At 33.1% G+C, this 13376-nt stretch overlaps 1 protein-coding gene and 1 long non-coding RNA gene across 4 annotated transcripts in view; one reads left to right on the forward strand and one right to left on the reverse strand.

The window, feature by feature from the left end:
* Nucleotides 1-13376, forward strand: part of LOC120426173 (pro-resilin) — an 80934-nt gene that overhangs the window by 19386 nt on the left and 48172 nt on the right. The gene's annotated exons all lie outside the window — the stretch shown is intronic.
* LOC120426200 (uncharacterized) lies at nucleotides 11082-11516 on the reverse strand. Its single transcript, XR_005606668.2, has 2 exons — nucleotides 11312-11516; nucleotides 11082-11241 (listed from the first exon to the last, which is right to left on the reverse strand). It is a non-coding gene; the product is annotated as an uncharacterized LOC120426200 (long non-coding RNA).

Raw genomic sequence — 13376 nt, forward strand, 5'->3', positions numbered from 1 at the left:
AGAATATTTGGTTCAATACAAAAATCATGAAACAAGGCTACATGCTTTTAATACGTGCTGAGTTTAGTTAATTCAAACAACACGAAAATGCTATTCAACGCGCACGAGAAACCGTTACACCACAAATGAATATTTACGACGACATTTGTAGTCATGTACCTGATGCTCCTGGAGGACCCTCACCTTTCGACGAAGCTACAGAACCAAAAAACCGAGAACCGAGCGATTCTCCCGTGAGGTTTCCATTTCCACTCGTCGAGAGAAGATAATTGAATTTTCCTAGAGCTTTCGCTCTCTCTTTTTCTTGCCCCAACTCAACTCGGAGTTGACCACTGAATCTGAGGAAGGTGGCGCAGGAGGGACCAGTTTGTGGCTGACCTGGCTCCTTGAATTCGACTCGCTAGCCGGGTTGGTGGGTCGTCCCACCGGATCGCACTTTGGAGAAATATCTGCTGTGCAAAATGAATGAATGAAAAGTTTCCAGTGCGAAGAACGACGTCGGTGGTGGCGCAAACCTCAAAAGTGTTCAATTAGCAAATATTCGAGTTCGATTCCAATTAGTGGCTCGAGGGAAAACGGGATGTTTTTCTTTTGCAAAGTTAATAGCATGTGACTTTTAGGGGACACATAAAATTAATTTTATTTTGTCGCTTATATTGTTGATTTAACTGCATTTATAGTAAAAAATCAGCATACTTCATGACAGATGCAAATTAAAAAATTTCTAATAATTTCAATGTCGGCCGGCGGATATTGTATTGAAAACGAAGACCAGTGGCGTACTAAGGGGGGGGCGGCGGGGGCGGCCCGCCCCGGGTGTCACCCATCTTGGGGTGACACCCGAGCTGATGGGGTGACACCTGACTCGGATGAAGAAAAAAATATAATTGACCTAAAATATGTTCATAAAAATTCATCAAGTATCTAACTAATATAAACAAAACATACAAGTAAAATTTTCTGAAACATTCATTTTAGATGGGGGTGACACCCAAAAGTAATAATCATGTTTTAGAATATGTTTACATATTTAGTATACTTATAATAATGAAGTTAAGTATTAACAGTTAGTAAAAAGGCATGTTTATATGAAGACTAAAGACTTCAAAAATTTAATTTTCAGGGGTGACACCCGATCATCAAATAAAGAAATTTTGATAAAGATGCTAATATGTAAGGGGTGTCACCCCTATATTATTAATGTACAAGCTTATTAAAAGAGTTAAATGGAAAATGTTTTCTCATAAAAATGTTCTTGTGACAAACCACACTTGAGTTTGAATTTTTTTTTTAATTTTCTCAGAATGTGAGTTTATTTTCGTTTTCTTCGGCAATGTATCAATTGAAAGCAAAAATAATAAAAAAAACTAACTTAATCCACCTATGTGGTTGGAGCCTTCCTCACTCATTACCATCACAAATTTCATCTATTTTTTAGATCTGGATTAAAAAAAGAACATAAATATCACTTAAGTGGCCATATCTCGAGACAGGGTTGCCAGATCTTCAATGTTGTGGACTTGATGGAAAGGTCTTTTGATAACCTAACCAACGATGGGTCGGATGATGGACCCGGACATAGTTTACATACATTTAAGTGAGATCCGGCTTCCAAAAAGTACATCAATATCACTTAAGTGGCCATATCTCGAGACAGGGTTGCCAGATATTCAATGTTGTGGACTCGATGGAAAGGACTTTTGATAACCTTACCAACGATGGGTCGGATGATGGACCCGGACATAGTTTACATACATTTAAGTGAGATCCGGATATATGTGAAAACACATTTTTATACATAACTTTTGAACTACTTATCGAAACTTCAATCTGTATAAAACTCGATCTATGGGACCCTAAACCAAGTCGAATGCAACAGGTTCGGGTCAAATCGGTTCAGCCAGTGCTGAGAAACATGAGCTAGTTTGTTGGTCACATACATACATACACACACACATACACACACACATACACACATACATTTGTCAGTTTTCGATTCTGAGTCGATATGTATATATGAAGGTGGGTCTACGACGTTTTTTTACACAGTTCATTTTTAGAGCAGGATTATAGCCTTACCTCAGTGATCCCGATGATGCTATGAGACGCGGGTTCGATTCCCGCCTTATCCACTGAGCTTCTATCGGATGGTGAAGTAAAACGTCGGTCCCGGTTTCTCCTGTCTCGTCAGAGGCGCTGGAGCAGAAATCCCACGTTAGAGGAAGGCCATGCCCCGGGGGGCGTAGTGCCAATAGTTTCGTTTCAGTGAGGAAGGCAAAAACACTTTGAATTGAAAAATTAATAAAACAACTGAGAAATTTATGTTTTGCAAAACAATGCATATTATGATGTTTTTCGAAATTCAGTGTTTAATTGTAGAAAAAGATCTCAATATTTTTTTTTTCTTAATCTTAACGATCTGACTGGAAGAAAACACACGCTTTTTCAATAATTAAATATTCCAACTAAATCTTTACTAGGCAATAATGAGAGATACAAAACAATCTTAACGTTGCCATTGTTTTCTTTTTCATTAAATTGACAGAGAATATTTCAAATTGAAAATTCTTAAAAAATTTATTTAATTAGATTCTTGACTATTTTCTGTACCAAATTGTATCATTTCATAATTATTAATAAAAGATAAAAAAGATAAGGAATAAACATACAAATTATATGAAATATAATTGTATCATCTTTTTTTTTTAATTCGGGTAGTAGAATTTAACATGAAAATAATAATTTTGATGGGAAATTTAACGACTATTTCAAATAGGTACGAAAAATCCGAATTCGTTTCCTAAACAACATTTATTAGGATTATGATTTTTTTTGTTTATAATGATTAAAATTTGTAACTCCTACTTGTTAGATAGTATTGATTTCAGAGAGATACACATGATTCGAGATATTATTTGCAAAATATAGATTTAAAAATATCGCCATTTGTCAGGTTAATTTAAATTTGTTTATTGTTTATTATTTTTGTTTCAATGAAATTGTTTTATCGAACTTTCCTTCGACCGAGCACTAACGGCCATGTTTGAAATTTTATTTTAAAAATTGTCAGGCATATCCGAAGGGGTCTACAGAATTATGATTTTGAAATTAATAAAATTTACTTTTTGAATATAGTTAGAATCTATGTTTCAACAAAGGAAATATTTTTTTTTCCATTATCTTCCCTTCACTTATATTTTTTAGTTTTTAACGTTTAATAAATCTTTTTGGAAAATGTGCTAATGCTTATTCAATATTTTCCGAATACTCATAAATATATTAGGTATTAAAATGTAATTGTAGTTTCTAATTTTTTTTATTAAATTTCATATTTTTTATTATTTTTGTTTATAAAAGCACATATTCATCATTTTCCTAAACAACTTCATAAAAAAAAACGAAACTATTGGCACTACGCCCCCCGGGGCATGGCCTTCCTCTAACGTGGGATTTCTGCTCCAGCGCCTCTGACGAGACAGGAGAAACCGGGACCGACGTTTTACTTCACCATCCGATAGAAGCTCAGTGGATAAGGCGGGAATCGAACCCGCGTCTCATAGCATCATCGGGATCGGCAGCCGAAGCCGCTACCCCTGCGCCACGAGACCCACTTCATAAGAAGAATCCTACATGGGCCAGATTCCACAGTAATCTTAAGACCAGCCCGCGAGACCAGCCTGCAAGTCTCTATATAATTTTAGCAACTGTCCATACAAAAATTGTAAGTAGAGTAAGACTCGACAAGAGTGCCCAAAAACCTTTTCAAACCCTATTTTAATTGAAATAAACAAAAAAAAGCATCCATGCCAAAAACGTTGGATATTTGAACAAATATCCTAAATTATGATCAATTAAAAATATAAATTAACGAAACATTAAACTACTTGTCACAAAAACCATTTTGATATTTTCACATGCAATTTAGTTGAAAAACAGCACCGTAAATCAAAAAAGGTAGAGTAATCGGCAATTACATTAAAATACAGAATGCGCAATCTTTGCTCGTATTGTTGCCGTGCTTCTAGATTATATGAAAATCCTTGTATTCGTTTTTTTTTGTTTTAGATTATAGTAAATTTAAGATAATCAAAAACACATCTTTTGATTTTATGAAAGAGATAGTCAAAAAATGTCATGGCGGTATGATACAAAATGCGATTTTAAAAAAATATTAGGATGTTCTCATAGCACTTTCAAAAGCATTTTTTTGTTTTTATTTTCAAAATAATTATATAGTAAACTTAACTATTGTAAAGTTTTTAGAAATTTACTAAAAGGCATTATTTTAAAGTTAAAGGCAATAAAGGACCAATGCTTTTTTTTATAAGGTAGTCCCAAGGATGTACATTTTTGTTGATTTGAAAAGATATGAAATTCTCTTACTTAAGATTTTGGAAATTTTAAAATTCAAAATTACAAAGGTATTTTCATGTTTTTTTCAAATACCTTTGATTTTTCAATAGAGGTTTTTTCTCAATGTTTTTTGTCAGCAAGGTTATATCTCAACTATTATTTGTCTGATTTTTTTCAAATTCTGCAAGTGTTTCCATAAATGGGCACTCTCTTGAAAAATGAAAAAAATACTTATTTTTCTGAAATTAAATAAATAAAATGAATTAAGTTGTTTGACATGCGTTGGGTGTTCCAGTGTTAAAATAAAGCTTTAAATATATTAAATATATATATTTGTTCATTTGAAAATCAGATTTTTTATAATATTAAAGTTGCAAATACAAAGATGCGTGAAAATCCATTCAATACCTGAGGAGAGCAATTAAAAAAAACTAAGTTGACTCCATTCTTTTTGTCAAATATTGAACAAATATTGAAAGGTGAATCTACCTCTACCTTCAGTCTTAAGAAAAAAAAAAAAGTTTTCTGAAAACAGTAAGATAATTTTTGAAAAATCAGTGATTTTTTCAACATTCTGTTCTTGAATTCAAATCCATTATAATAGATTCTTTAAAAAAAACAGCTTGATAAAAAAAATTAAAGTGGATTAATTTATTTTTGAATACATCTTCAAAAGTTTTTTCAATTATTTCATAAAATAAAAATTTATTACAAAAAGATTCAGATCTTGTAAATGTCTTTAGATGTTTGTTTTGTTTTAAATTGTGCAAATATTTCTGATGTATGATTTCCCATCAATCAATCAAAAAATCAGAATACCTACAAAAAAATGCAGTTAACACTGCAAAAAAGGGAAACTAATTTTCTAAACTTCCCTCATCAATACTTATGATTCGTCTGGTCCTCGGAAAGATTCTATAATGTTTCAGCAAAATTAAACAAAATATGAATGAAACTAATTAACGCTTTTCAAGGAAAATTCAATGCAAAACGTCTCAAGTATTTGGATTCAGTGTTAACCACTTTTTTTAATTCTGATGTTTTGATTGATGGGTAACATGCATCAAAAATATTTGCACAATAAAAAAATAACATTTCAATTCTCATTTAAAGACATCACCGAGTTCTTAATCTTTCCGGAACCAATTTTTAATTCATAAAATAATTAAAAATGTATTTTAAAAAACTAAACCATTTCAAGATTTTTTGAACAAACTGTTTTTTTTTATATGAACATAGGGGAAATATACCCATTTTAATCACACTAAGCCGTTCGACCAATTCTCATCACTTTTGCCGTTTTCCGCTATTAAATCAACATTTTCAGATGTATCAATAATGGAGAGTTGCTTGCTCACTTTTATTTGAGCTATTTATTACTTTAGAACAGTCAAAAAACTTTATGAAAGCTGTATTTCATGATCAAAGTGCTGATAGGCCGATAATAGAAATAGGCTGAGAAAGGGTATAGTTACCCTATATATTTAAAGCAAAAAAATAAAAATTAATTTATTGGTTGAAATAAAATTCATTGATAGTTGAAAAATTTACCCTTTTTGTGTTTTTTTCGTTTTAATTATTTTGATAACTTAATAGAAAATTATTGTGCATTTTTATTTGATTAACAAATTTTTGCAACTTGAAGTTTTATGTTAACACTGGAACACCCAACGCATGTCAAACTTACACGGACGCCCAACGGCAACTTCTACTCGCTGGTTCTTGTGCATAATTCAATCAATTTGGACGATTCTTTTTTTCTTTTTTGATTTGTAAGAATGTCTAAATGATCCTAGAAATTTGAAGTAGGGGAAATTCTCGTATGTTTGCTATTTATCACTCGATTTCTGTTGAAAACGCTTTTAATGAGCTGTAATTGAATGTCAAAGTGCTGACATGGCAACATTAGAGGCACGCTGGAATTAGATGCTGTTCCCCTACTCGATTCAATTTGCGCAATTTGAGCGTTTAAAAAAATCGCCCAAAATTCCGCGGGGCAAAAAAAAACTTGGAATGACGTTTTTGATCGCAAAGAATACAGATTTGATCAAACTAATTGTTGGAATGTTTAAAAAAACTAGTGAAATGTCAGTTTATCTGGTGTCAAAAATTTCAATTCAAGAAACCCTAAGTCCAAAAATGTTTTTTTTTATCTGCAGTTCTTAGAAAAAAAAAAACTTAAAAGTGTCTTTTCTAAAAAAAAACAACGGGAAATTTACGTTTCAAAATATCCTACCCTTAACCGCTTAAAATATTTTGCTTAGCTTTAATTTATTCTAATTCTTTTTAAGTTTAAACTGACAATTATTTTAGCTTCCAAAGATTTTGGAAAATAAATAAATATTTGAATTTAAATCAGCATTCAAAATTTACGAATTTTTCAATCTCGTATCGATTGTTGAGCGTATATGAATTTTTAATCTTTCTAAATTTTAAGGAAATGATTTTGATTTTGATGAAAAGAATATTCGGTGTAAACACTATCAAACGATCAAAATAATGTATTGTGTATTTGATGACACAACATATATTCTGAATATTTTTCATTTAAAAAATCTGTTATTTATAAGGAAAATCGCCGAGCTGAATGATATTTTCTTTATTGAACTAGTTCTTCGATATAATTATTTCGATAATTATAATACGTGTATTTACATATGAGAAAAAAATCAAATTATAAACACTTTTTGAAAAAGTCTTTGCTTTAATATAAAAAGTTTAATTTTCATTATTAAAAATATTTGTATTTAGATTTTTGCTCATTGCAGAGTATTATTTAGAATTCCAGTTTGTAAGAAGAATACCACACACTAAAAAAATATGAATATTACATTTAACGGAATTCTCAATCTGATGTAAAAAATTATAATGTAAATGAAATATTGACGTGAATTTACATTCTATTTGACGCGAAATGTCAAAATTTCTATTGTAAATCTGAAGCACAACTTTGTAAATGTATGTATGTGATAATAAATCAATTTTGACCTAATTTTACATTATATTTGATGCACATAACTGGAGCGTGTTTTAAGATGTAACTTTACATCAAATTTAATGTAATGTCACGCGTTTTATTTCTTACACGTCTGAAGCAGAAACGTCAAAACGTCAGACATGAGGTTGTCCATGTTTGGCAGCGAGTAGTTTTTTTTCACTGAGGGGCTCAAAAAATGTTTGGAATCTGTTACAAAAGGCCAAGATTGCATAAGGAAATTCCTGGTAAAGGTTTGTTTTATTGTTTGCGGTCAAATCCCGATGAAAACTGCAGCTGATGTGCTTATTTTTCTTTCAGGTGTCAGATGTTGATTTTTATCCGGAAGAGCTGTCGCGGCAGAACTAATGATGGGACGTTGTCAGTAGCCAAAGCTGCAGCTGTGGGGCAAGAAATTAGATGGTTTTCACTATCGTGACGAAATCCAATTGGATTTGGTGAAGTGGTATGAGTAGTCAGGAAAAGTCAGTGTTTTGCTTTAAAATGTGATTTGGTGCTTTGTGAAATGTGAATGTTTTGAAGTGCAGGCTTATGAATGACAATAAAATTATTGAAAACAACCATATTTTGATTCATCCCAAGAACATGCTCATAAAATATTTTATTATTTGAAACAAAAGCACGTGTAAAATTATACGGTCACGGCACGATTAATAAATCGTGTAATTGACAATCTGATGTAATTTTACTTATTTTTTGACGCTCCAGATATGTGCATCATATTAGACGTAATATTACACATTTTATTCGTAGTGTGCATGTGACATAAGTTTGGTGGGATTAAACCTAGAATGGGGGTTGTGAGAAGGACGGGGGGGGGGGGGGGTGAGGGGTGACACCGGGCAGCCCGCCCCGGGTGACACCCGGCCTTAGTACGCCTCTGACGAAGACTCACATACTCTTCAAGCTAAAACTAGTTTAAAGTATTTTTTATTCAATTTTTTTTCATCTTAAAGAAGTCATACCTACTTTTAGTCATACCTTCTTTAATCAGTCTGGTCTATTGAAAAAAAAAGTCGTAAATGGAGGAGCAGTACGATGACGAGAAAAAAATAAAATTTCAGAAAATCTTAAGAGATACCCTGGTTTGATTCTTTTATGGTGTAAGGGTCGCTTTTTATCGTTGAAATTTGTATGGGAAAACCGCAAAAATGTATGAGAAAAAGCAAAAAATTCAAAATTCCAGTGTGAGATTCTTATGTAAAATTTAATGATAAACCACAAAACGATCCGAGTTAGCCCTGACAAGTAACTAGCGATTTGAAGAAGAAATTTTTGCACGAAAAGATTTTGTATCGCCTACTTTAACGATCTAAAGCAACCCTTAACCGATTTCGCACAACATTTTCACAGTTACTTATGTTTGCCTTAGGAATCGAATCAGAAGGTATCTGAGGTCGTATTTTTTACTGAGGAGCAGCCTCTGACAAAAAAATGAAACATCGGGTTTATTACACAAATATCGTTATTTAATAACGAAACATTTGTGATATTATCTCTACCTCCTCAATATAGGGTGACGAGCGGGAATTTTTGGACCTCTCGATTCCCGGGAAATTCACTCGAGACTCCCGGGAAATTTCGTAATATTCAATGTTTGGCTCTTTCAAAATGCTAGTCTTGATTTAAAAAAAAATTAAATATTTTTTTCAAAAAGATCGGAAAATTTCACAAATGTTTCATGCATTAACATTGAAAGTCGGACCATTAATTGCTGAGATATCGTCAATAGAAAATGGTGGGTTGTTTTGGTGAGATTTAGAAATCTTCAATTTTCGTGTTTCTTTTTCTTAAAGTGGCTCTATCTCAGCAACCCGAGCTCCAATCTTCAATGTCTCTTAGACAATTTTATAGCTAATTTCTGAAATTTAAAAAAATAGTTTTAGAAATGGTCACTCATGGTTACTATTTTTAAAAATCTAAAAACTGCAAATATTTCGCTAAAATCGAACTTTCAGCGGTTATATCTTAAAAACAGAGCCCTTTATCAAAAAATCTGTTTAGTACTTTTCGATTGCAAATTAAATTTTGCATTAAAAAATAATGCCAAATTTGTTTTTGCATGACACTTCGATTTTTTTTCCAAAAATCACTATTTTTTTCAAAAATTCATAACTCGGCGGCAGATTTTTTGACCATGTTTCTCTATGGCTCAAAAGTTGCGGATTTTTGTCCCCTAAAATATATCAAAAAATCTCGAAAATCAAAAAAATACGTATTTTGGGAAATTGAGTTTTATCGAAAAAAAGTTGAATAATCTGCAATTTTTTCCGTATACCTATTTTTTCTCAAAGGTCCTCAACAATACCTACAACTTTGCCGAAGACACTAAATTGATCAGAAAATTCACTCAAAAGTTACAGTTGTTTGAATATTTACATACCATTTTTGTATGGACAGCAGCCAAAATTGTATGGAGACTTGTATGGGTGAACCAATGACGCAAAATAGCTTATTTGGTCATATGGAAGGCCCCGTATATAGATTTCCGAATAGAGTTGCTCAGTAACTTTTTGTCGATGCCTTCTGCGCTCACGTTCCCCTGCGCGATGGCAAATTAAAAAATTTTAAAATTTTGAAATAAATTTTATCTTTTGAATGGTTCTGAAATTTGATAAGTTGCCTTGTTTCATATTTTAGTCCAAATAATAATTTTATTGGAGTATCTTTTTATTGAAAGTTTAGGCAATTTTGCAAAAGTTTCAATTTACAACATTGAAAATTGCACCAATTGTTTCCGAGACATCGTCAGTTGAAAATTATAGGCTAATTAAGCGAAATTTTCATCGATTTGAATTCTTTGTCAGACTGTATTTCAGAAACAATTAGACCGATTTTCAAAGTTATGCAGAAAGAATTAAATGAAAAGTTCTTTCAAAGATTTTTATACATTTTTTTAACTCAAAAACCCCAAAAAATACAAAAAAATATATTCAAGCTATAACATAAAAAAATCAAAAGAATTTTTTGATTGCAATATCTTTTATGTTTAAAAAATGATTATAGTACAGATTTTTCATATTTTCGAAAAAAAACATAATTTGTATCTTAAACTTGAATTCCCATCACCACACACTATGGGCTTGTGCATAAACCAGTCGGCATTCAAATTTTAATTTTTTTTATCACTTTTTTCAATTTAAGTATGGGCTAATTGGGCCAGAATGTTTTTTTAGTAACACGATTCCGTGGTTAAAATCGATATTTAAAGTACTTTAATAATAAAAAAACAAAGAAAAGGGAAATTTTGGTTGCAGATTCGTTACGTAACTTTTCAGCAGGGAAATGCTACTTATTGAACTATTGAGGTAGACTTAAAACCCTTCAAGGTAGACATATGCACCAATTTGGTAGATAACTTCTGCATACTTGGATTTTTGATTAGGCCAAACGGCCCTGCTGGGTGGATTGACATCCCTAAAGCATGTCCAAAATTTCTAAAAATTGAAAAAAAAAATCAATTTTGGGGATTCAACTTTCAGTTAGATATAAAAACATGGGAATATTTTTTCCGTGTACACATTTGTTCAGAAAAGTCCTTTGCCAAAGCTACCAAATCGATCAGAGGAAATAGAATTTTTGAGAGTTTTTAAACAAAATTTGTTGAACTCTTATTTTTATATCTTTTTTTGTTTGAAAATATTTTATTCAAAAGCCCATATTATTGACTTTCATGCATTATGCTTTGAAGATTTTTTTGACAAATTCATTAAAAAGACCAATACGATATCAATTGAAGTGCAAGCAATGAAGTTTATTGATTAACGATTATACATTTTATCCGTTTGCTTTGCCAGTAGGTCAATATCAGAAGTGTGATATTTTTGTATCATTTTCCAGTTTGATGCTCCTCATTTATATGGTGGTCAAGAGCAGGATTGTGACCGGCACCTCTGTAATGAAAAAAGATATTATTTTAACAAATACCTAACTAAAATTGACGTTTGACAAAAAAAAACTTACTCCAGATGATGGTGGGTGTCCGGAACGGCTATCGGCAGCTCCCCAGTTGGGGGAAGACCTCCACCACCCAACGGGGGCAGATCAAAAGCTGGCGTCATTTGCACCGTCAGGGTTGCCATGAGGAACGCCAGCAGGAAAATAGTTTTAGCGGTCATCTTGGATCGATTACTGGTTGAACTGTGTTGTTTAGAACGTGCAACTGGCCTGTGATGGATGCAGTAGGCGTTGCGTTGGTTTAAATAGTTAAAATTGCCTGGCAGCAGGTCACGACTTCGTGACTCTTGAGGTGCAGTTTTACGACCTACACATGTCAAAGCTTACTTTGATGCCTGTTTATGACACTCTCGATAGTGGTTCTGAAACGAGAAAGCAACAACGTGTTCCGAAGTTGACACGTTTCCTGGTGGAAACCGCGTCGAAAACAAATTAATTAATTTTCCATTATTAGACGCGTCAATTTACCAGACTACAAAACATGTAACCTGTAATGTGTCGGAAGCAGCTAGCACAACCATCAAAGACTTCCATGGTTTCACCTTTCAACGAGGAAATGCCTGCCTTGCTGGAGTTCGATGCGGAAAACTTTGTTGTGGTTTCATCAACTTTTCCCACTTGCTGGCTTTTTCAGCGTTTTTCGAAGCCTGGGAAAACGGGAAGCTGGTGATGAAGTCTGTGAAGTTACTTCATTATTGATTTTTTGCGTTTTTAGTTTAGCCATTGCAAACAACTTCAAGATATTTCTACAAAACAACTTTTTTCCATTTAATTAAAACATTTTGGGTCAAAAATCATTGCACCACTCACCAAACCCCAACTCCCACATGAAACTCATTTCAATCGATGTCATTCGGTTTTTATCTAAAAGCAGTTCACAACAATTATATCGCACACGAACTGTGCGTTTGTGGAAATGCATCCAGCAGTGTTGCCAGCCAGCGAAAAATGCAGCAATTTATTTCCCCCCGCACCCATTGCCACGTGTGTCACTTTTCACCACCCACACATTTCCAGCAAAATAACATTAAAAATAAACTGCAACAAAAAAAGAAGCACATTTTATTTACCGTTTCTCGCTGCGCCCGTCCAGATTTCGCTGCCACATTCACACAATCAACGGACAGCGTGCTGGAAAACCAATTTCCACTAAAAGCAGTAATTCCGGCTGACGTGGGCAAACGCCTATTTCTGGCGCCCGTTTCAGCCACGCGTAGGAGCCTGGTGGTGGAGTTACACCTCCATTCATCGCAAAGTGGCCATTTTACCTGGACCTCCCCCCTCTCGGTGATGACGGAATGATCATTCCGCTTCGATTCAGAATCAGTCATGTTACAATTTTGACCCGCATTTCGGCGACGAAAGCGAACGCTGTTCTGGCTGCAGCAACGTTGGAAGTTGTAATTGCATTGGGAAATTTGCAGACGGTGCAGTGGTTCAGCATGGTGATTGAGGGTGGTTCTAATATTTTAGCCATTTTCAAGCAACAAAGTGTATGTTTTACCTGGCTTAAATTGTAAGTTTGCTATGCATTGTGTTAAGGTTTGTTGAACGGTGCCGTTTTAATCGATCACAACTAATTAGTATCAATCAGTCAGATCAATTGAATGCTTTTTTGAGCTGACGTTGAGCACGATTAAATCTGATGTCAATCTTGTTTAGAAATTACCGCTATCTCATATTTTAATTTAAATATTAGTTTTTAAATAGAGCGATCCTCTGAAACCTTGGATAACGATTTTTTGTTGATTTTTTTTTTTGATGCGGAAGAATCTTTACTTATGACTAAATTACGATTTTCGAAGTCTGTGGAAATAGATTTGATTTTTTCAATCGAATAGGGCCAAACATTCAATATTACGCCTTTTTGAAATTCTAGTCTTGGTTTAAAAAAATTGAAAATATTTTTTCCGGAAAGGTCGAAAAATTTCACGAATGTTTCATATTTTAACATTGAAAATCGGATAATTAGTTGCTGAGATATCAACGTTAGAAAATGGTGGGTTGTTTGGCTGAGACTTAGAAAACATCAATTTTCCTGCTTTTTAAACCTTTGCATGGCAATATCTCA

The sequence above is a fragment of the Culex pipiens genome, chromosome 3 (assembly GCF_016801865.2).
Source record: "Culex pipiens pallens isolate TS chromosome 3, TS_CPP_V2, whole genome shotgun sequence".
NCBI classification, from domain to species: Eukaryota; Metazoa; Arthropoda; class Insecta; order Diptera; family Culicidae; genus Culex; species Culex pipiens.